At 40.0% G+C, this 20,817-nt stretch overlaps 1 protein-coding gene across 12 annotated transcripts in view; it reads right to left on the minus strand.

The window, feature by feature from the left end:
* ASH1L (ASH1 like histone lysine methyltransferase) overlaps positions 1-20,817 on the minus strand; it is a 229,878-nt gene that overhangs the window by 75,589 nt on the left and 133,472 nt on the right. The window lies entirely within an intron of this gene.

Here is a 20,817-nt window from a genome sequence, read left to right on the forward strand (position 1 = left end):
ATAAATATATTTATATTATATATTTATGAATATATGATATATAATATACATATAATATGTACATATACATATATTTAACCCTGCTGCCATTTGGGTAAGTAAGAACACAATACAGCATAGTTTGGGAAGAAAATACTTGGCAAAACTCTTTGTGATGAAGAAACACAAACCCACAAAAACTCCAGAGTTACTCCTATAGTTCCAGTCCTCAAAGTTAATGAAATTCTGAATACTCTCATTAATTGCTAATTACTAACTACCTAAAACAACAATTTTATCCTTGATTTTGCAGTGCTGATAAGTTTAACATAATGTGATGTAATGGCTATGACAATCATTTGAGAAAGTGTTTTCCCAGTTTTCATGCAAGTCTGATTTTGGTTTTGATTTATGTGTGGCTGCCCATTTTCCTTTTTGGTGATGGCAACATGAAAATCTTTCTCATTTAAAAAAAATAGTCTGGACTGTGTGGTTTTTGTGGAATGGCAAATTAAGAGAGAGAAACTGGCTGTCTTTTTGCATGTTAGTTTGTCCTGAAGATTCTGAACACTCCTAGCATTTTCTATTTCATTTGTCTTTGTGCCATTTTTATTTTTTGAGAGAGGGTCTTGCTCTGTTGCCCAGGCTGGAGTGCAGTGGTACGATCATACCTCACTGCAGCCTTGATCTCCCAGGCTCAAGTGATTCTCCCACCTCAGTCTCCTGAGTAGCAGCTAGGACTACAGGCACAAAAGCCATATGCCTGGCAAATTTTCATACATTTTGTAGAGACGGGGTCTCACCATGTTGCCCAGGCTGGTATCAAATACCTGGACTCCTCTTGCCTTGGCCTCCCAAAATGCTGAGATTACCAGCATGAGCCACCATGTCCAGCTCTGTGCCACTATTAATTCAAATCACTCGAGAAAAATCTTACACCTGTTGGTATGAAGCGTAGCCATTTCAGTTATGGAACTGCGACAAATGGCAGGAAGCCAGATGTAAGTTTTAATGATTGTGTTTGTTGCAGACCTCTGACTGTAGTTATATAAATAGGACTACATGTATATTTGTGTGACTATGTATACTTGTGTAAATAAAAAAAGTCTTTTGCTTTTCTTTCTTCTTTTTTTGAGACAGAGTCTCACTCTGTCACCCAGGCTGGGGTGCAGTGGTGCAATCTTAGCTCACTGTAAACTCCACCTCACAAGTTCAAATGATTCTCCTGCTTCAGCCTCCAAAGTAGCTGAGACTACTGGTGAGGCCTGATTAACTTTTGTATTTTTAGTAGAGATGGGGTTTCCACATGGCCAGGCTGATCTCCAATTCCTAACCTCAGGTGATCCACCCACCTTGGCCTCCCAAAGTGAGAAAAATACAAAATTCAGCCAGGCATGGTGGCGTGTGCCTATAGTCTCAGCTACTTGGGAGACTAAGGCATAAGAATTGCTTGAATCCAGGAGACAAAGGTTGCAGTGAACTGATATCACATCACTGTACTCCAGCCTGGGTGACAAATCAAGACTCTGTCTCAAAAAAAAAAATCATGTTTGTAGGCCAGATGTGATAGCTCATGACTATAATTCAAGCACTTTAGGAGGCCAAGGCAGGCAAATAGTTTGAGCTCAGGAATTTCAGATCAGCCTAAGCAACATGCAAAACCCTATCTCTACAAAAAATACAAAAGTGAGAGCCAAGTTGTGGTACTCTGCACTCCAGCCTGGGAAACAAACGAGATTGTTTCAAAAAACAAAAGAAAAAAAATCAGAAGCATATAAGTTTGTAAACTCTTCTATTTATAAATTTATAATTATACCTATAATTCTAATCCAGTGCCACAATGCTGTCCTTTATTTCTGACCATTCTGTATTTATCATCCTTCCACAAAGAGAACTCTGGATGCCAAAAGCATTAACTTTTTTACTCACTTGATAAACCTTATTATATACTAAATAGTTCCCCTAACTTCTGCTGATTTTCCTCCAACATTTTTTTGTAGATATATGTTTTGTGAAGTTTACAGCAATTGTACAAAAATTCCTTATATCTACCATCTAGATTCTAAAATTAGAGTTATGCTATATTTGGCTTATATCTTCTCTTAAAATAGTCATTTCTCTTACCCGTCTATGGTGATTTGGCTTTGTTTTTTGACAGAGTGTAAGTGTTAAAAAAAATAAATAGGATGGAACCAGCCTGGAAGAGGTTACCACTGGCTGCAATCTGAAACAATCTGACCATTAAATTTAAAAATGAGACTAATGGATTATACTTCATCAAATAAAGTGAGTCCGTAGTGATAATAAATAAGAGTAAAGAGAATGCCAGTTAAGAGATATAGATAATGACAAAGTAAGAAAATAACCATTTTAGGCCAGGTATGGTGGGTCATGCCTGTAATCCCAGCACTTTGGGAGGCTGAGGTGGGTGGATCACCTGCGGTCAGGAGTTCAAGACGAGCCTGGTCAACATAACAAAACCTTGTCTCTACTAAAAATACAAAAATTGGCCAGGCATGGTGGTCCATGCCTGTAATTCCAGCTACTTGGGAGACTGAGGCAGAGGAATCGCTTGAACATGGGAGGAATAATCTGGTGTGTGTCACAAAGAACAAACAACCAAAGTTAATGCTACCAATGGCACAGTGACATCATATGCTTCCTGATTAAATTCACAAAGAAAATAGTATCACTTCTGTGTTATTGCTACCTAAAATGCACAATCTCTATCTATTCATGAAGATACAACAAACTCAAATTTAAAAACCCTGTATGAAACACGTGCTCTATATTAAAAAATGTCAATCTCATGAAAGAGGCTGAAAACAGTTCCAAATTAATAGAGAATAAAAAGATGGTTGGGCTCAGTGCCTCATGCCTGTAATCCCAGCATTTTGGGAGGCAGAGGTGGGTAGATTGCTTGGGCTCAGTCAGGAGTTCATGACTAGCTTGGGCAACATGGCAAATTTCTGAAATACCAGGAAAAAAAAAGCTGGGTGTGATAGTGTAACGCTTGTGGTCCCAGCTACTTGGGAGAGGCTGAAGTGAAAGGATCACTTGAGCCCAGGGTGGGTAGAGGCTACAGGGAGCCCAGATAGCACTACTGCACTCAAGCCTGAGTGACAGAGAAAGACCCTGTCAAATAAATAAATAAATAAATAATAAAATAAAAGCATGATAACAAAAGGTAATGCATGATCATGGATTATATCCCAAGATATATTTTTTTGGCTGGGTATAGTGGCTTATGCCTATAATCCCAGCACTTTGGGAGGCTGAGGCAGGTGGATCACCTGAGGCCAGAAGTTTGAAACCAGCCTGGCCAACATGGTGAAATCTGTCTCTATTAAAATATAAAAAAATTAGCCAGGCATGGTGGCAAGCGCCTGTAATCCCAGTACTGAAGATGCTGAGGCAAGAGAATTGCTTGAACCCGGAAGGTGGAGGTTGCAGTTAGCCAAGATTGTGCCATTACACTCCAGCCTGGACAAGAAGAGTGAAACTCTGTCTTGGGGGAAAAAAAAAGAAGGAAAGACTGCCATAAAGGACATTATTAAGACAATCTATTTAGTTTGTTTATTTATTTTTCTCGTGAGACAGAGTCTCACTCTGTTGCCCAGGCTGGAGTGCAGTGGCATGATCTTGGCTTACTACAACCTGTGCCTCCCAGGCTCAAGCAATTCTTGTGCCTCAGCCTCCCAAGTCGCTGGGATTACAGGCACCAGCTACTGGGATTACAGCATGCCCGGCTATTTTTTGTATTTTTAGTTTGAGGGTTTCATCATGTTGGCCAGGCTGGTCTTGAACTCCTGACCTCAGGTGATCCGCCTGCCTTGGCATCCCAAACTATTGGGATTACAGGTGTGAGCCACTTCATCTGGCCAGTTTATTTTGATAATTCATATAAACAGGTAATAAATATGATGTGATTTAGAAAAATATCATCAAATAATTTTTAATTGATTTACTCTCATTAATTTGTTAAGATTAATATTTACTGTTTTTAAATATTTCATTAGGACTGAAGGATTAATTTTTTTTTTTTTTTGCTTTTTTTGAGAGAGTCTTGCTCTGTTGCCAGGCGCCAGGCTGGAGTGCAGTGGCGCAATCTTGGCTCACTGCAACCTCCGCCTCCCAGGTTCAAGCAATTCTCCAGCCTCAGCCTCCCACAGTTGCGTGCCACCACACCCAGCTAATTTTTGTATTTTTTAGTAGAAATGGGGTTTCACCTTGGTCTCGATCTCCTGACCTCGTGATCCACCCACCTCGGCCTCCCAAAGTGCTGGGATTACAGGCGTGAGCCACCGTGCCCAGCCTGGATTAATATTTAAACAAGTATAAAATTATTTAGTACCAAATAACCAGGGGAAAAATAGGGTCAAAATCACACTGACAGGAAAAGAAAAACTGTCTTGGATTTTAAACTATATTCCAGTAAAAATATATTTATAAAGACTGTTGTGATCTGAGTCTATTAATAGAAATCTAGGACTATAACATAGATGCACTTAAATGCAGCAAAACTAACTCAAATGCAGATATACATTAAAGCACTTTATAAATAGCAATGGAGAATACAAACATGACTTAATAAATGTAATAAATGTTGCTCATAGAAGCTGTTTTGGATACAAATATACAGCCATTTGTCATTTGATAGTGATACATTCTGACAAATGCTGTGTGAACATCACAGAATATGCTTACACAAACAGAGACAGTATAGCTTATATGTCCTAGGCTACAAACCTGTTTAGTATATAACTGTACTGAATACTGCAGGCAGTTGTAACACAGTGGTATTTGTATATCTAAACATTTCTAAACATAGAAAAGGCAGAGTAAAAACATGGTGTAAAAGATAAAAAATGGTACACCTGTATAGAGTACTTACCATGAATGGACCTTGCAGGACTGGGAAGTTGCTCTGGGTGGGTCAGTGAGTGAGTGGTGAATCAATGTGAAAGCCTAGGACATTACTGTACACTGTACAAAAAAATGTACAAAAAAGCCAATGCTAGGAAAGCTATGACATCACTAGATGACAGGAATTTTTCTTTTTTGAGACAGGGTCTCATTCTGTCTCCCAGAGCAGAGTGCAGTGGCAAGATCTCAGCTCACTGCAGCTGCAGCCTCAACATCCCAGACTCAAGTGATCCTCTCACCTCAGCCTCCTCACTCTCTGAGTAGCTAGAACTAGAGGGGCATGCTACCACTGCTACCATGAAGGGATAGGACTTTTTTTTTTTTTTGGTAGACACAGTGCTTCACCATGTTTCCCAGGCTGGTCTTTAACTACTGGGCTCAAGCAACTTGCCTGCCTCAGCCTTCCAAAGTTTTTACTTTACCAAAAGCATTTACTCCTTTTTGAAATATCTATCTTAGGTAAATATGAAATTGACTACCAAAATAATTTCCTTGTATTTGTTACCATGTGAGAGGGCAGATGCATTTAAATCTCTTTAAAGAGATGTTAAGTGATAGATATTTTAGTAATTATATGTAGAAAATGTCACGAAAACTTGAAATGGGTTCTTCAAGGCATCTAAGTCGAACGAAGGGTGTCCCTGGTCATAAGAAGTTTACAATTTGGTGGGAAGACAAATATGTATGCATATACCTAGATTACCTATCAGAATGTGATAAAACTTTGAGGCCAGAAGCAGTAGAGCTCACACATGTAATCCCAGCACTTTGGGAAGTCAAGGTGGGCAGATTACCTGAAGTCAGGAGTTCGAGACCAGCCTGGCCAACATGACAAAATCCCATCTCTACTAAAAATACAAAAATTAGCCAGGGGTGGTGGTGCCTGTAATTCCAGCTACTTGGGGGACTGAGGCACGAGAAACACTTGAACCCAGCAGGCAGAGGTTGCAGTGAGCCGAGATCTCACTACTGCACTCCAGCCTGGGTGATAGAGCAAGACTCCCCCTACCCCCCAAAAAACAGAATGTGATAAAACTCATAACACTACTTACTAGGAGGAAACACTAAGTTCTACAAAAGGAAAAATAAAAGTAATTGTAATTAGAAAAGAAATAAGAAAACTTATTCGAAAAGATAAATGGGATTTTGACAAGGAAAAGTAAAGTAGGAAAGGCAGTTTATACTACGCAGAGCAAACATCTAGGATAAGCCCCAGGAGGAAAGTGTAGGATGGAGGAAGTAATGAAAATGATCAGATGTGGCTAAAGGAACAAATATTTGAGGACTATGACTGGACAAATAACTAGAAAAATAGGTTACACAAGTTAAGGGTGGGACTTAAATACTATGCAATGATTCTGAAGGAAGTAACAAGATTTCAAAGGAATACTAGGTAGGGAATAATGACTCCAAGGAGGACATGTTACTTATAAGGAGGAAGAAAGAGTGTTAGAGAAGTTAAATAATTTGTCCAAGGTCACAATCTACTAACTGTGGAGTAAGACATTAAAAAATATTTTGAATGCCTTTGTGTATGGAAAGCATTTTACCTTTGATAACTGAGTAACAGGTATTATTTATCACTGTCATTTTAAAGCTGAGGACACAGAGGATCAAAGGTTGCCCAAATCAGTAACTTGTCTACATTCATATAACTAGTAAATGATGTAGCTAAAAAATGATTTGATAAATTCTATAACCACAAATGGCAATCTATTCTGCATTCCACTGGCAGTTAAACATTTTTGAAAATACTATTTTCATAAATTATCTTCCTAAAGATGTTAACATTTTTCTCAAAGCACTCTATCAACCCAAGTACAGTCTACTTTCCAGAACAGATTTATTTTGCTAATTTTACTTGGATTAACATAAATTTACATATTCCAGCATAACCAATTATTTACAGGGAGAAATGGTCCAGACCCATATAAAAGATAAATTAAGATTGTATCAGGGTTTGCTGGATGTGGTGGCTCAATTATGTAATTCCAGCACTTTGGGAGGAGGCTGAGTCAGGCAGATCACTTGAGGCAAGGAGTTCAAGACCAGCCTCGGCCAAAAAAGTGAAACCCAATCTTTACTAAAAATACAACTAGCTGGATCTAGAGGCATATGCTGCTAATTCCAGCTACTCATGAGGCTGAGGCACAAGAATCACTTGAATCCAGGAGGCAGAGGTTGCAGTGAGCTGAGATCGTGCCTCTGCACACCAGCATGGGTGACAAAGTGAGACTCTTCGTCTCAAAAAAAAAAAAATTGTTGTAAAAGATCAGCTGGACGCGGTGGCTCACATCTGTAATCCCAGCACTTTGGGAGGCCAAGGCAGGTGGAATACCTGAGGTCAGGAGTTCAAGATCAGCCTGGCCAACATGGTGAAACCCCATCTCTACTAAAAATACAAAAAATTAGTCAGGCGTGGTCATGGGCGCCTGTTATTTCAGCTACTTGAGAGGCTGAGGCAGGAGAATTGCTTGAACCTGGGATGTGGAGGTTGCAGTGAGACAGATAGTGCCAGTGCACTCCAACCTGGATGGCAGAGCAAGACTCTGTCTAAAAAAAAAAAGATCATACTGGCCAGGCCCGGTTGCTCACGCCTATAAATCCCAGCATCCAGCACTTTGGGAGGCCAAGGCAGACAGATCACGAGGTCACGAGTTTGAGACCAGCCTGCCCAACATAGTGAAACTCCATCTCTACTAAAATTACAAAAGACAAAATTAACTGGGCGTGGTGGTGGGTGACTGTAATCCCAGCTACTTGGGAGGCTGAGGCAGGAGAATCGCTTGAACCTGGGAGGCGGAGGTTGTAGTGAGCCGAGATCGTGCCACTGCACTCTAGCCCAGTGACAGAGCGAGACTCCATCTCAAGAAAAAAAAAAAAAAATACCAGGGTTAAAATACTTCTGAACATCATATACAGACAACAGGAAAATAAACTCCCTGCACTTTGGGAGGCCGAGGCGGGTGGATCACGAGGTCAAGAGATCAAGACCATCCTGGTCAACATGGTGAAACCCCGTCTCTACTAAAAATACAAAAAATTAGCTGGGCATGGTGGTGCGTGCCTGTAATCCCAGCTACTCAGGAGGCTGAGGCAGGAGAATTGCCTGAACCCAGGAGGCAGAGGTTGCGGTGAGCCAAGGTCGCGCCATTGCACTCCAGGCTGGGTAACAAGAGCAAAACTCCGTCTCAAAAAATAAAAAAATAAAAAAAAATAAACTCCCTTAATGTTCTTTTGCCCTGGGAATATGAATTTGAAGAAGGGGGAAGCATGATTTTTTATAATGCCACCTTTCCTTAACCTTGCTCCAATCCAGATCATTTTACTACACAACTTAAAATCGTCAAGGAGTACAGCACTTTTAGAAAAAAGAAAAAAGGTAAAATTATATTTTCAGATTACTATATAAACTTTACCCTAAATAGTACATAATATAAAAAGTGTACATGTTATTCTAGAACTAACATTCTAACTAAAAAAGGAATTAATCAAATGGTCCAGACAAGTTATCCATGTTTTACTGTTTTGCTTTAAAGACAGGACCTTGTTCCGCTGCTCAGGTTGTACAGTGGTACAATCCTAATTCAATGCAGCCTTGAACTCCTGGACTCAAGCAATCTCCCTATACCAATCTCCTGAGTCACTAGGACTACAGGTTTGTGTGCAACTATGACTGGATAATTCTTAAAAAACTTTTGGTAGAGATGGGGTCCTCACCATGATCCCTAGGCTGGTGTGAAACTCTCGGCCTCAGGCAATCCTCCCACCGTGGCCTCCCAAAAGTGCTAGGATTACAGGTATGAGCTACCACACCCAGGCAAGTTAGAGTTTTTTCTAAGCATAAAAAGACATGAAGTCCGGGCATGGTTACACACCTGTAATCCCAGCACTTTGGGAGGCCGAGGCGGGTGGATCACCTGAAGACAGGAGTTCAAGACCAGCCTGGTCAAAATGGTAAAACTCCATCTCTACTAAAAAAATAAAAAAATTAGCCAGGCATGGTGGCACATGCCTGTAATCCCAGGTACTCAGGAAGGTGGGACAGGAGGATCACCTGAACTTGGGAGGCTAAGGCTGCAGTGAACCAAGATCACGCCATTGCACTCCAGCCTGGGTGACGAGAGCAAAACTGTGTCCCCAAAAAAAAAAAAAAGACATTGGTGGTGTAAATGCCTATAATCCCAGGTTTTGCAGATTGCAGCTGAAGGATCATTGTGGAAGGATCCCAGGAATTTGAGACCAGCCTCAGCAATATAGTGAAATTCCTGTTTAAAAAAAAAAAAAAAAAAAAACTACAAAAGATATTTCACTACTGTAGAGGCTAGGTAAAGTGGGGAAAAGTACAAACTCTGCAGCCAATTACTGCTGGAATTCAAATGTTAACTACGCCAGTGACTAACTGTACAACTCTAGACAAATTACTTAAGTTTCTCTAAGCCTCAGCTTCTTCAATAGTAATAATACCTCTTCTCTTGCAAGGTTCTTGAATAGATTAAATTTATAAGACAATGTGCCAGGCGCGGTGGCTCATGCCTGTAATCCCTGCACTTTGGGAGGCTGAGGCGGCTGGATCACGAGCTCAAGAGATCGAGACCATCCTGGTTGAAATGGTGAAACCCCGTCTCTACTAAAGATACAAAGAATTAGCTGGGCATGGTGGCGCGTGCCTGTAATCCCAGCTACTCAGGAGGCTGAGGCAGGAGAATTGCCTGAACCCAGGAGGTGGAGGTTGTGGTGAGCCGAGATCGCACCATTGCACTCCAGCCTGGGTAACAAGAGCGAAACTCCGTCTCAAAAAAAAAAAAAAAAAAAAAGATAATGTACATAAACTGATTAGTACAGTAACTGGCACATAATAGGTACTTGAGAAGTAATAACTTTCTTTTTACTTCTTCAGTATTAGCCCAGACTAATATACCTGAAAAAATTCCAAATATATAGGAAACTAGATGCAAAACCTGAATGCCAGTAATTACCAGAAAAAAAATAAAAAACATTTCTTACTTACTTAAAATTTAGGTGTGGGAGAGGTTTTCTAATGACTCAAAATACAGAAGTCTTTTTTGGAGGGTGGCAATTTAGTCTGTAAAAGCTGTATCCCCTCTTCCACTTCCTGCAGCCAATAAAGGCTGTTCCTACCATTAAAAAGAAAAAATAGCAGTGTGTGGTGGCACATGCTTATAATCCCAGCTGCTCGGAAGGCTGAGGCAGGAGAATTGTTTGAACCCGGGAGGTGGAGGTTGCAGTGAGCCGAGATTGCGCCACTGCACTCCTGCCTGGCCAATAAGAATAAAACTCTGTCTCAAAAAAAAAAAAAAAAAAAAAAGAAAGAAAGAAAAGAAGCAACCTGGGTGTGGTGGCTCACACCTACAACTCCAGCCACTTTGGGAGGCCAAGGAGGGACTGAACTCAAGAGTTCAAGACCAGCCTGGGCAACACAGGGAGATCCTGTCTTTACAAAAAATAAAAAAATTGGTTGAGTGTGGTGGCATTTACCTGTGGTCCCAGCTACTGGGGTAGGCTGAGATAAGATGAATGCTTGAGTCCAGGATGGGGAGACTGTAGTGAGCTGGGATTGTGCCACTGCACTCTAGTCTGGATGAGAGGAAGACCCTGTCTTAAAAAAAAAAAAAAATCCACACACACACACACAAATCCAGAAGCAATTAAGAAAGAAAAAAGGCCAGACATGGAGGCCAAGGCAGGAGGATCACTTGAGGCCAGGAGCTCAAAATAAGCTTAGGCAACATGGCAAGACATCATTGTCTCTACAAAAAATAAAAGAATTAGCTGGTTGTAATAGCATTAGTCTATAGAACCAGCTACTCAGGAGGTTAAGGCAAGAGGATCCCTTGAGCCTAGGCAGCTGATGCTGCACTCCAGCCTGGGCAACAGCGTGAGACTATCTCAAAACACAAACAAACAAAAAACAAAGCAACATGGTAAACTTGATTATATAAAAATATGAACCTTTTTCTTTTTTTTTGGTTGGGGATGGAGTTTCACTCTTATTACCCAGACTGGAGTGCAGTGGTGTGATCTTGGCTCCCTGCAACCTCTTTCTCCTGGGTTCAAGCAACTCTCCTGTCTCAGCCTCCTGAGTAGCTAGGATTATAGGCGCCTGCCAAGATCAATATAGGTTGGGCATGGTGGCTCATGCCTGTCATCCCAGCAATCTTGGAGGTCGAGGTGAGCAAATTACCTTAGGTCAGGAGTTTGAGATCAGCCTGACTAACATGACGAAACCCTGTCTCTGCAAAAATACAAAAAATTAGCCAGGCATGGTAGTATGCGTCTGTAGTCCCATCTGCTTGGGAGGCTGAGGCAGGAGAATCACCTGAACACGGGAGGTGGAGGTTGCAGTGAGCCGAGATCAGGCCACCACATTCCAGCCTGGATGAGAGAGCAAGACTGCCTCAAAAAAAAGTTAAAAATAAATGGAAAGACATCCCATATTCACAGATATGATGATGACTAAATACTGCTAAGATGGCAAAACTTCCTAAGTTGATCTATAGATTCTGTTCAAAATTCCAGCTGCATTTTTTTGCAGAAATAGATAAGCTGATCTTAAAAATCACAGAGAAATGACAAACCCAGGAATAGCCAAAATAATCTTTGGCCAGGAGCAGTGGCTCACACCTATAATCCTAGCACTTTGGGAGGCTAAGATGGAATGATAGCTTGAGGCCAGGAGTTTGAGACAGCCTGGGCAAAATAATGAGGCCTTATTGCTATAAAATATTTAAAAAATAGCTGGGTATGGTGATCTACTTCTCTCATCCCAGCTACTCGGGAGGCTGAGGCAGGAGGATGGCTTGAGCCTGGGAAATAGAGACTGAATTAAGCCATGTTTGTGCTACTACACTCCAGGCTGGGCCTTAGAGTGAGATCCTGTTTCTAAAAAATAAATAAATAAATAAGCTGTAGTAATCAATAGTGTTTGAACAGTAACAACATATTATTACTGGCATAACAATAGATACAGTCAATAAGCACAAAAGTCAAATAACAAATTGATAAAATATATCTATAATTTACATCACAGACAAAGGAATATCTAATAAAGAACTCTTTAAAATTGAGGGGGATAAAGACTAGGAATCCAATAGAAAATGGGGAAATAAACATGAAAAGACAGTTAAAAGAAAAAGATAATTAAGTAGCCTTCAAAGACATAAAAAGATGCTTCACAGTATTACTTACAAAAAAATGTGAATTGAACCAGCTTGGACAGCATGGTGAAACCCCATCCCTACTATGAATACAAAAATTAGCCAGGCATGGTGGCGTACACCTGTGGTCCTAGCTACACGGGAGGCTGAGGCAGGAGAACTGCTTGAACCCAGGAGGTAGAGGTTTCAGTGAGCTGAGATTGCGCCACTGCACTCCAGCCTGGGTGACAGAGCGAGACTTCGTCTCAAAAAAAAAAAAGTGAATTGAAATTCCTCACCTATTAGATTAAAAAACATATAACAGTTTGACAACATAGGATGGGCTGTGGAAAAGTAAGGCCACTTATATACTTCTAGGACTACAAAAGGATACAATTGCCATGGAAGCAGAATTGAGCAATATTTACAATATTACATATACAATTACTATTTAACCCAGTAATTCAATTTCTAGGAACTCACCCTGAAGATACACCTCCAAAATATCAAACAATATATGGATAAGATTATTCACTGGGCATTATCTATAGAAGAAAATATTAGAACAACCCTTCCCTACTAGACTGGTTAGACTATGAAGTATCTGTATAATCTAGTATCATGCAGCTATAAAAAATGAAACTGTAGATGTAAACAAATGTTTATAGCAGCATTACTTGTGATAGCCAGAAGCAGAAACAACCCAAGTGTTCATTAACTGATGAACAGATAAATAAAACGCGGTATATACATGTGCAATGGAATATTATTTGGCAAAAAAGACAGGAATGATATATACTACAACATGCATGAAACCTGAAAACAATATGCTAAGTGAAAAAGACTCAGTCATGGCCTGGCGTGGTGGCTCAGGCCTGTAATCCCAGAACTTTGGGAGGCTAAGGTGGGTGGATCATGAGGTCAAGAGATCAAGACCATTCTGGTCAACATGGTGAAACACTGTCTCTACTAAAAATACAAAAAGTAGCTGGGCGGGTGGTACACTCCTATAGTCCCAGCTACTTGGGAGGCTGAGGCAGGAGAACTGCTTGAACCCAGGAGGTGCAGTGGAGGTTGCAGTGAGCTGGGATCGCACCATGCACTCCAGCCTGGTGACAGAGTGAGAATCCGTCTCACAAAAAAAAAAAAAAAAAAAAAGAACTCAATCACAAAAAAGCACATATTGTATGATACTAAATATCCAGGACAGGTAAAAAAATTGTATCTATATTACATATATTCCACACATTAAATATCTAGAATGAACAGAAAGCAGGTAAGCAAGCAGCTGCCTAATGGTAGAGAAATTAGGAGTCATTGCCTAGGGACGTGGGTTTCTTTCTAGAATAATAAAAATGTTTTAAAACTGACTGTGGTGATAAATGTGCAACTCTGTACATATAATAAAAGTCATGGAACTGTACACTTAGTATCTCAATAAAGGCTTAGATTCCTCTCAGTTCAGTCTTAAAGAAGCAGACTGTCTTTGTTGAGCACTAGAAGAAGCAAGCCACCAACCATGAGTTACACAACTGTAAATAAGTGAGTTTTGCCTACATCCATGTGAGTCTGGAATAGAAGCCCCAAGCTCAGATGGTGCCTTGATTCTAGCCTTATGAAACCCAGAACAGAGGATCGAACTAAGCCAAGAATAAACTACAATTCCAGGGAATCTGTGAGATAATAAATGGATGATATTTAAGCTGCTAAATTTGTGGTAATTTCTTCTACAGCAATAGAAAATTAAAACACACACATGTGTACATGTATTTTTTCATTCCATGGTCCTGAAAGGGGCTAGAAGCATGGCATAACAGCAATAACAAACACCCTAGTAGCAAAAAGCACATCGAAAATTCAGATTTTGACTTCTAAATAACAATCCTCACTAAAAGAAACCAAAGCTTCTTGAGTGAAATAGTTGATTCCAGATGCAGGTCAGAGAAAGAACAAGTAAAATAGAACAGCAGCAGCAGAAAAATCAAAACAAAAAACTAAATCCTCACCACCCCAAACAGCAGAAAGCAGGGAAGTGCTCAACGATGAGTAATCTGAAGACACACATAAAGGAAACAGGGACAAGTTTAAAGGGGCTACTGGTGCTAGAATCAGGGAATTTTGAGTAGTTCCCTATAAAATGGTGATAACAGATTATAATATACTCAATTTTATGCCAAGCATGATAGCTTATGCCTCCCAGCACTGTGGAAAGCTGAGGCAGAAGGACTTCTTGAGCCCAGGAGTTAGAGTCAAACCTGGGCAATATAGGAAGATCCTGTCTCTTGAGAAAAACAAGCAAACAAATAAATAATACTACCCAGACAAAAAAAATTCATGAGTCTATACAGTATTCAAAAGAAAAGAAAAAAAAAAACAGAGAGCGAATGGAGAAAAAAAACAAAGAGAAGCTCATCTTCACCAGAAAATGTTAGCTAAAAAATGAAGGGATGATGGAATTAGAAAATTGTCATTTTTGGCCAGGCACAGTGGCTCATGCCTGTAATCCCCCCGCCACAAAAAAAATTATTATTTTTTTTTTTGAGATGGAGTCTTGCTCTGTCACCCAGGCTGGAGTGCTGTGTACAATCTGGGCTCACTGCAACCTCCACTTCCTGGATTCAAGCAACTCTCCTGCTTCAGCCTCCCAAGTAGCTGGGACTACTGGCATGTGCTACCACACCCAACTAATTTTTGCATTTTTGGTAGAGACAGGGTTCCACCATGTTGGCTAGGCTGGTCTTGAACTACTGACTTCAGGTGATCCACCTGCCTCGGCCTCCCAAAGTGCTGGAATTACTGGGGTGAGCCACTGAGCCCAGCAAAAATTGTCATTTTCAACCATCAATGTAATCATTAACTTAGAAAATGAACATTAATAAATAAATGATTAAATATTATATTTAAAAAGAGTGATAGAGAACAGACTATAGCCTCAAATATCAACCTGTGGTTTAGAACCAATCACAATGGAAAAAAATGTATCTTTACAATTAAAAGATTTGCTGAATACCACCTTAACCGAGTAATCAAACATGGCATCATCAACACTAGAAAAATAAGTGGGATGCAAAAACAAGTATAAAATATTACATATGCAATATTACTGCCATGATTTTTTAAATTAAATTAAATTAATTTTTATTTTTGTAGAGACTAGATCCCACTATGTTGTCCAGGCTGGTAATGAACTCCAAACTTCTAGTGACCCTCCAGTCTCAACCTCCCAAAATGTTGAGATTACAGGCATAAGCCATCTTGTCCAGGCCTCCGCCAAGATTTTTTTAGACCTAAATCTAATCACAAAGATAGGATCAGTGAAATCCAGAATGAAGGGCATTCTAAAAGACAACAAAAGCCTGAGTTCTTCAAAAATGGTCGATCTTGGCCAGGCGCTGTGGCTCAAGACCTGTAATTCCAGCAGTTTGGGAGGCTAGGGCGAGTGGATCACATGAGGTCAGGAATTCGAGTCCAGCCTGGCCAATATGGTGAAATCCCGTCTCTACTAAAAATACAAAAATTAGCCAGATGTGTTGGTGTACATGGGTAATCCCAAGTTACTCGGGAGGTTGAGTCAGGAGAATTGCTTGAGCCCAGGAGGCAGAAGTTGTAGTGGGCCGAGATCAAGCCATTACATTCCAGCCTGGGCGACAGAGCAAGACTCCATCTCAATCAATCAATAAAATAAAAAACAAGGTCAATCTTTTTTTTTTTTGAGATGGCGTGTTGCTCTATTGCCCAGGCTGGAGTGCAGTGGTGCAATCTCCACCCAGTGCAACCTCTGCCTCCTGGGTTCAAGTGATTCTCCTGCCTCAGCCTCCCCAGTAGCTGGGATTACTAGCACCTGTCACCATGCCCTGCTAATTTGTGTATTTATAGTAAAGATGAAGTTTCCCCATATTGGCCAGGTTGGTCTCAAACTCCTAAACTTCAGGTGATCTGCCTGCTTCTACCTCCCAAAGTGCTGGGATTACAGGTGTGAGCCACTGTGCCCAGTGGTCAATCTTTTTTTTTTTTTTTTTTGAGATAGTCTCACTCTATCGCCAGGCTGGAGTGCAGTGGCATGATCCTGGCTTACTGTAACTTCCGTTTTCCGGTTTCAAGTAATTTTCCTGCCTCAACCTCCCAAGTAGTTGGGACTATAGGCACACACCACCAAGCCTGGCTAATTTTTTTTTTTTTTAGTAGAGACAGGGTTTCACCATGTTACCCAGGATGGTCTCAATCTCTTGACTTCGTGATCCACCCGCCTTGGCCTCCCAAGGTCTGGGATTTGCCACTGTGCCCGGCCTAGTGGTCAATCTTACGAAAATCAAATGATGAGAGAACATTCTAGATTAAAAGAATACACATAAAAATCACATAAGATGTGTGATATTTGTTTGGATCCTAGATTAAAACAATTCAAAATAAACTGCTATAAATGACAATGTCTAGGAAAATAAGAAAAATATAAAAATGATATAAAATGGATACGTGTTAGATAATTTTACAACATCCTTGCTCATTTTACTTTTTATTTTTTAGAGACAGGGTCTCATTTTGTTGCTGTAGCTGGGTTGCCATGGTGGGATCACGCCTCACTGCTCCCTCAAACTTTTGTGCTCAAGTGATCTTCTCATCTTGACCTCCCAAATAGCTGGTCTATAGGCATGTTCCACTACTCTCGGCTAAAATAAAAAAAAATTTTTTTTGTAGAGATGGGGCCTTGCCATCTTGCCCTGGCTGGTCTTGATCTCCTGGGATCAAGCGATCTTCCTGTTTTGACCTTCCAAATGTTGAGATTGCAGGCATGAGCCACTGCACCTGGTCTGCTTATTTTCACAGGTATTAACAACAGTATTCTGATTAGATAGGAGAATATTCTAGTTCTTAGGTGGTAATTACTAAAATCTAAGAGGTACTAAATATCTGCAGTATATTTTCAAACAAATGAATAATAAAATTAAGATAAAGCAACTGTGATACAATATTGATAAATGACAAATCTAGGTTAGAATATATGCATGTTCATTTGCAATTTTTAAAATTTTTCTGTAGGTTTAAGTATTCTCAAGATACAACCGAAAAAAATCAGTATTATCAAGGAAGGTAATTGTCATCATAAGATTTACTTCTCTAGGCTTTACAGAAAATGGATTAAATAATTTCTAACAGTATGTTCAAGCTGTAAAAAAGCTTATATTATTTTCTCTTTCTTTTTTTGAGACACAGCTTCAAAAAGAAGCTTTGTTGACCGGGCATGGTAGCTCACGTCTGTAATTCCAGCACTTTGGAAGGCTGAGGTAAGTGGATCACAAGATCAGGAGTTTGAAACCATGCTGGTCAACATGGTGAAACACCGTCTCTACTAAAAACACAAATTAGCCAGGCGTGATGGCGTGTGCCTGTAATCTCAGTTATTCAGGAGGCTGAAGCAGGAAAATGGCTTGAACCTGAGAGGTGGAGGTTGCAGCGAGCTGAGATCACATCATTGCACTTCAGCCTGGGCCACGGAGTGAGACTTCATCTCAAAAAAAAAAAAAAAAAAAGGCTTGTTACTTAGACTAGAGTGCAGTGGCACATACACAATTCACTGCAGCCTCGGATCCGTGAGCTCAAGTGATCTGCCCACCTCAGTCTCACAAGTAGCTGGGACTACAGGTGTGCCCTACCACACCTGGTGAATTTAAAAAAAAAAAATTTTTTTTTTGAGCCACTACATCTGGCTAATTTTTATATTTTTAGCAGAAATAGGTTTTCATCATGTTGGCCTGACTGGTCTTGAACTCCTGACCTCAAATAGTCTGCTCACCTCGGCCTCCCAAAGTGTTGGAATTACAAGCATGAGCCATTGCACCCAGCCTAAATTTTTTTATTTTTAGTAGAGACAAGTTCTTGTTATGTTGCCCAGGTTGGTCTCCTGGGCAACAACTCCTGGGATCAAGCAATCCTCCAGCTCCAGCCTCCCAAAATGCTGGCGCAGGAGAATTACTTAAACTTGGGAGGCAGAGGCTGCAGTGAGCTGAGATTGTGCCACTGCACTCTAGCCTGGTCAAGAAGAGAGAAACTTCATCTAAAAAAAAAAAAAAACCAAAAAATAAAACTGAAAAGAGAGGTTCAGCGAGTTTCTGGACAGCTGAACATGTGGAGGTTCCTGGAGGGTGGTGCACTCAAGGAGGGATGAAAGCCCCATGCTCCTTCACCAATATATCGCTTCATCTATATCTTTTGTAATACCCTTTATGATAAACCAGTAAAAGGAAGTACATGTTTCCTTGAGTTTTGTGAGGCATTCCAGAAAATTAATCAAACCCAAAGAGGAGGATATGCAAACCCCAACTTGAAGCTGGTTAGTCAAAAGTTCTGGAGACTCAGACTTGTGTCAGGTCTGAATGGAGGGTAGTGGTCTTGGAAACTGAGCACCCAACCTATAGGACCTGACACTATATCCAGGTAAACAGTGTCAGAATGGAATTGGAGGGCATCCAGGTGGTGCCTCTTGCTTGGTGTATGGGAAATGCCCCATAATTTTAGTTACAGAAGTCTTCTGGGTGTTTTCAAAATTTTATTTAAAAAAATGTTTTTTGTTCTTTTTTTTTTCAACCAGCAGTTTGCTCTTACAGATTTCTTAGTTGATTATTGTGATATAATAATCACAATATTCCTCTGCCCTGAGAGGAATGTGGTATTCCTCTCAGAGCAGAGGAAAACCACAGTCTGAGAGGTTTTCCCTAAGCAAGAAATAAAACTTGAATTTTATTTAGCAGAAAATCTGAAATATATTTCTGCTCTATTTAGCAAAGACACTGTTCCAAAATTATGACTGAATTAGATGTGTCCGAAAGTGTATTTCCACTTTCTCATTTCTATCGACAGAATGCTGATTTTTTCTTTTTTAAAAAAGGGCCAACTGTTATTAACTCCATCAGCTCATTCATTTTATCTTTAAAAATTTTTTTTTATCTTTTTATTATTTTATTTTTAGGGCGATTTTTTTTTTCTTAACAGCTATTATCATCTAGAGTAATGACCATTATTTCGTCAGCTGTCTTATGGCTAAAGTGTGGCTACACAACTTAAATTCTAGCCAATTTATATACAGGTGAGTTTGAATTTTTCTTACAAAGAAGGAGCATGCTTCTCCTCTCTTTTTTATCTATAACAAACATCTCACGGCTGAACTCTAGTAGCTACGTTGGAACATGAGGGAATCTTTGGAATGTATGATTAGTGCTGAGATAGAAGGAAAAAAAGGAGCCCAGGTCCCTGAAGACATTGTGAAGGTACCATTATGAATTTTGAATTACATACTTAACAACCTCTCTGAAATTAAAAAAAATAGTAAGTGCCTATCTATTTAAAGTCTTGGTTATTTGAGATGACTTATTATTATAATTAGCAAAACGTAAGCTCAATTAGTAAAATGTTTTCATGACCTAAGAGGCACATACAGAGTCTAAAAATTTTGTGATATTTACCTCAGTGACAAAGCAATAAAAAATCTTTTACATGCAAAATAAGTGGCATGGTTTACATGTCGATTACATTAACAACACCAAATGAGATATATTTCTAAAACATAAGGTTTCCTCTTTCAATTTTATTATTTTTTTGTCTAAGTTCAGATATTCATGACTTTTTGATAGAAACTGTGAGTTTTGCCACTAGTAATTCATTCATTTTCTACCCTGCTGCCAGAATTATCTTAAGCAAACCTACACTTTTTATATCCATCCCCCCAAACTCATTTTTGAGTTCCTATAGCAAAATAACATAAAAATGAAATATCTTAAAGTCAACTAAATATCTAAAAGTCCATGGTTACATGTTCCTTATCACATAATGCTCATTTACCACAAGGCCACTACATTTCAGAAGCCCTAAAATTTTAAGTTGTTTTGATATATGAAAAATCTTTGCATCCTAGAATGTGCCTTTTTACATGCTGTTCTAACTGGAATATCCTTCTCCATCTGGTAAACCACCAAACCTCTAGATCCTAACTCAACCAGAAAATATTTCTTAATTGATGATAATTTGCTATCCTTTTGGTGCTTTAAAAATTCTCAATTAGAGGCCAGGCACGGTGGCTCACACCTATAATCCCAGCACTTTGAGAGGCTGAGGTGGGCGGATCACGAGGTCAAGAGATTGAGGCCATCTAGGCCAACATGGTGAAACCCCGTCTCTACTAAAAGTACAAAAAGTTAGCCGAGCATGGTGGTACATGCCTGTAGTCCCAGCTACTTGGGAGGCTGAGGCAGAAGAATTGCTGAAAACCAGAAAATGGAAGTTGCAGTGAGCCGGGATCGTGCCACTGCACTCCAGACTGGTGACAGAGCGAGAGGCTCGTCTCAAAAATAAAATAAAATAAAAATAAAATTTCTCAATTAGAGTGCTTATTAAGTTGAACTTTGCCAAGAGAATATGAAGTTCTTAAAAAAGCAAGCTAGAGCGCGGTGGCTCATGCCTGTAATCCCAGCACTTTGGGAGGCAGAGGTGGGTAGATCATGAGGTCAAGAGATTGAGACCATCCTGGCCAAGATGGTGAAACCCTGTCTCTACTAAAAATACAAAAATTAGCTGGGCAGTGGCGCGCACCTGTAGTCCCAGCCACTCCGGAGGCTGCAGCAGAATTGCTTGAACCCGGGAGGCTGAGGCTGCAGTGAGCCGAGATTGCGTGACTGCACTCCAGCCTGAGGCCTGGTGACAGTGAGACTCTGTCTCAGAAAAAAAAAAAAAAAAAAAGGTAAGCTAAATATTTTATTCATCTGTC

This window comes from Callithrix jacchus, chromosome 18 (assembly GCF_049354715.1).
Source record: "Callithrix jacchus isolate 240 chromosome 18, calJac240_pri, whole genome shotgun sequence".
NCBI classification, from domain to species: domain Eukaryota; kingdom Metazoa; phylum Chordata; class Mammalia; order Primates; family Cebidae; genus Callithrix; species Callithrix jacchus.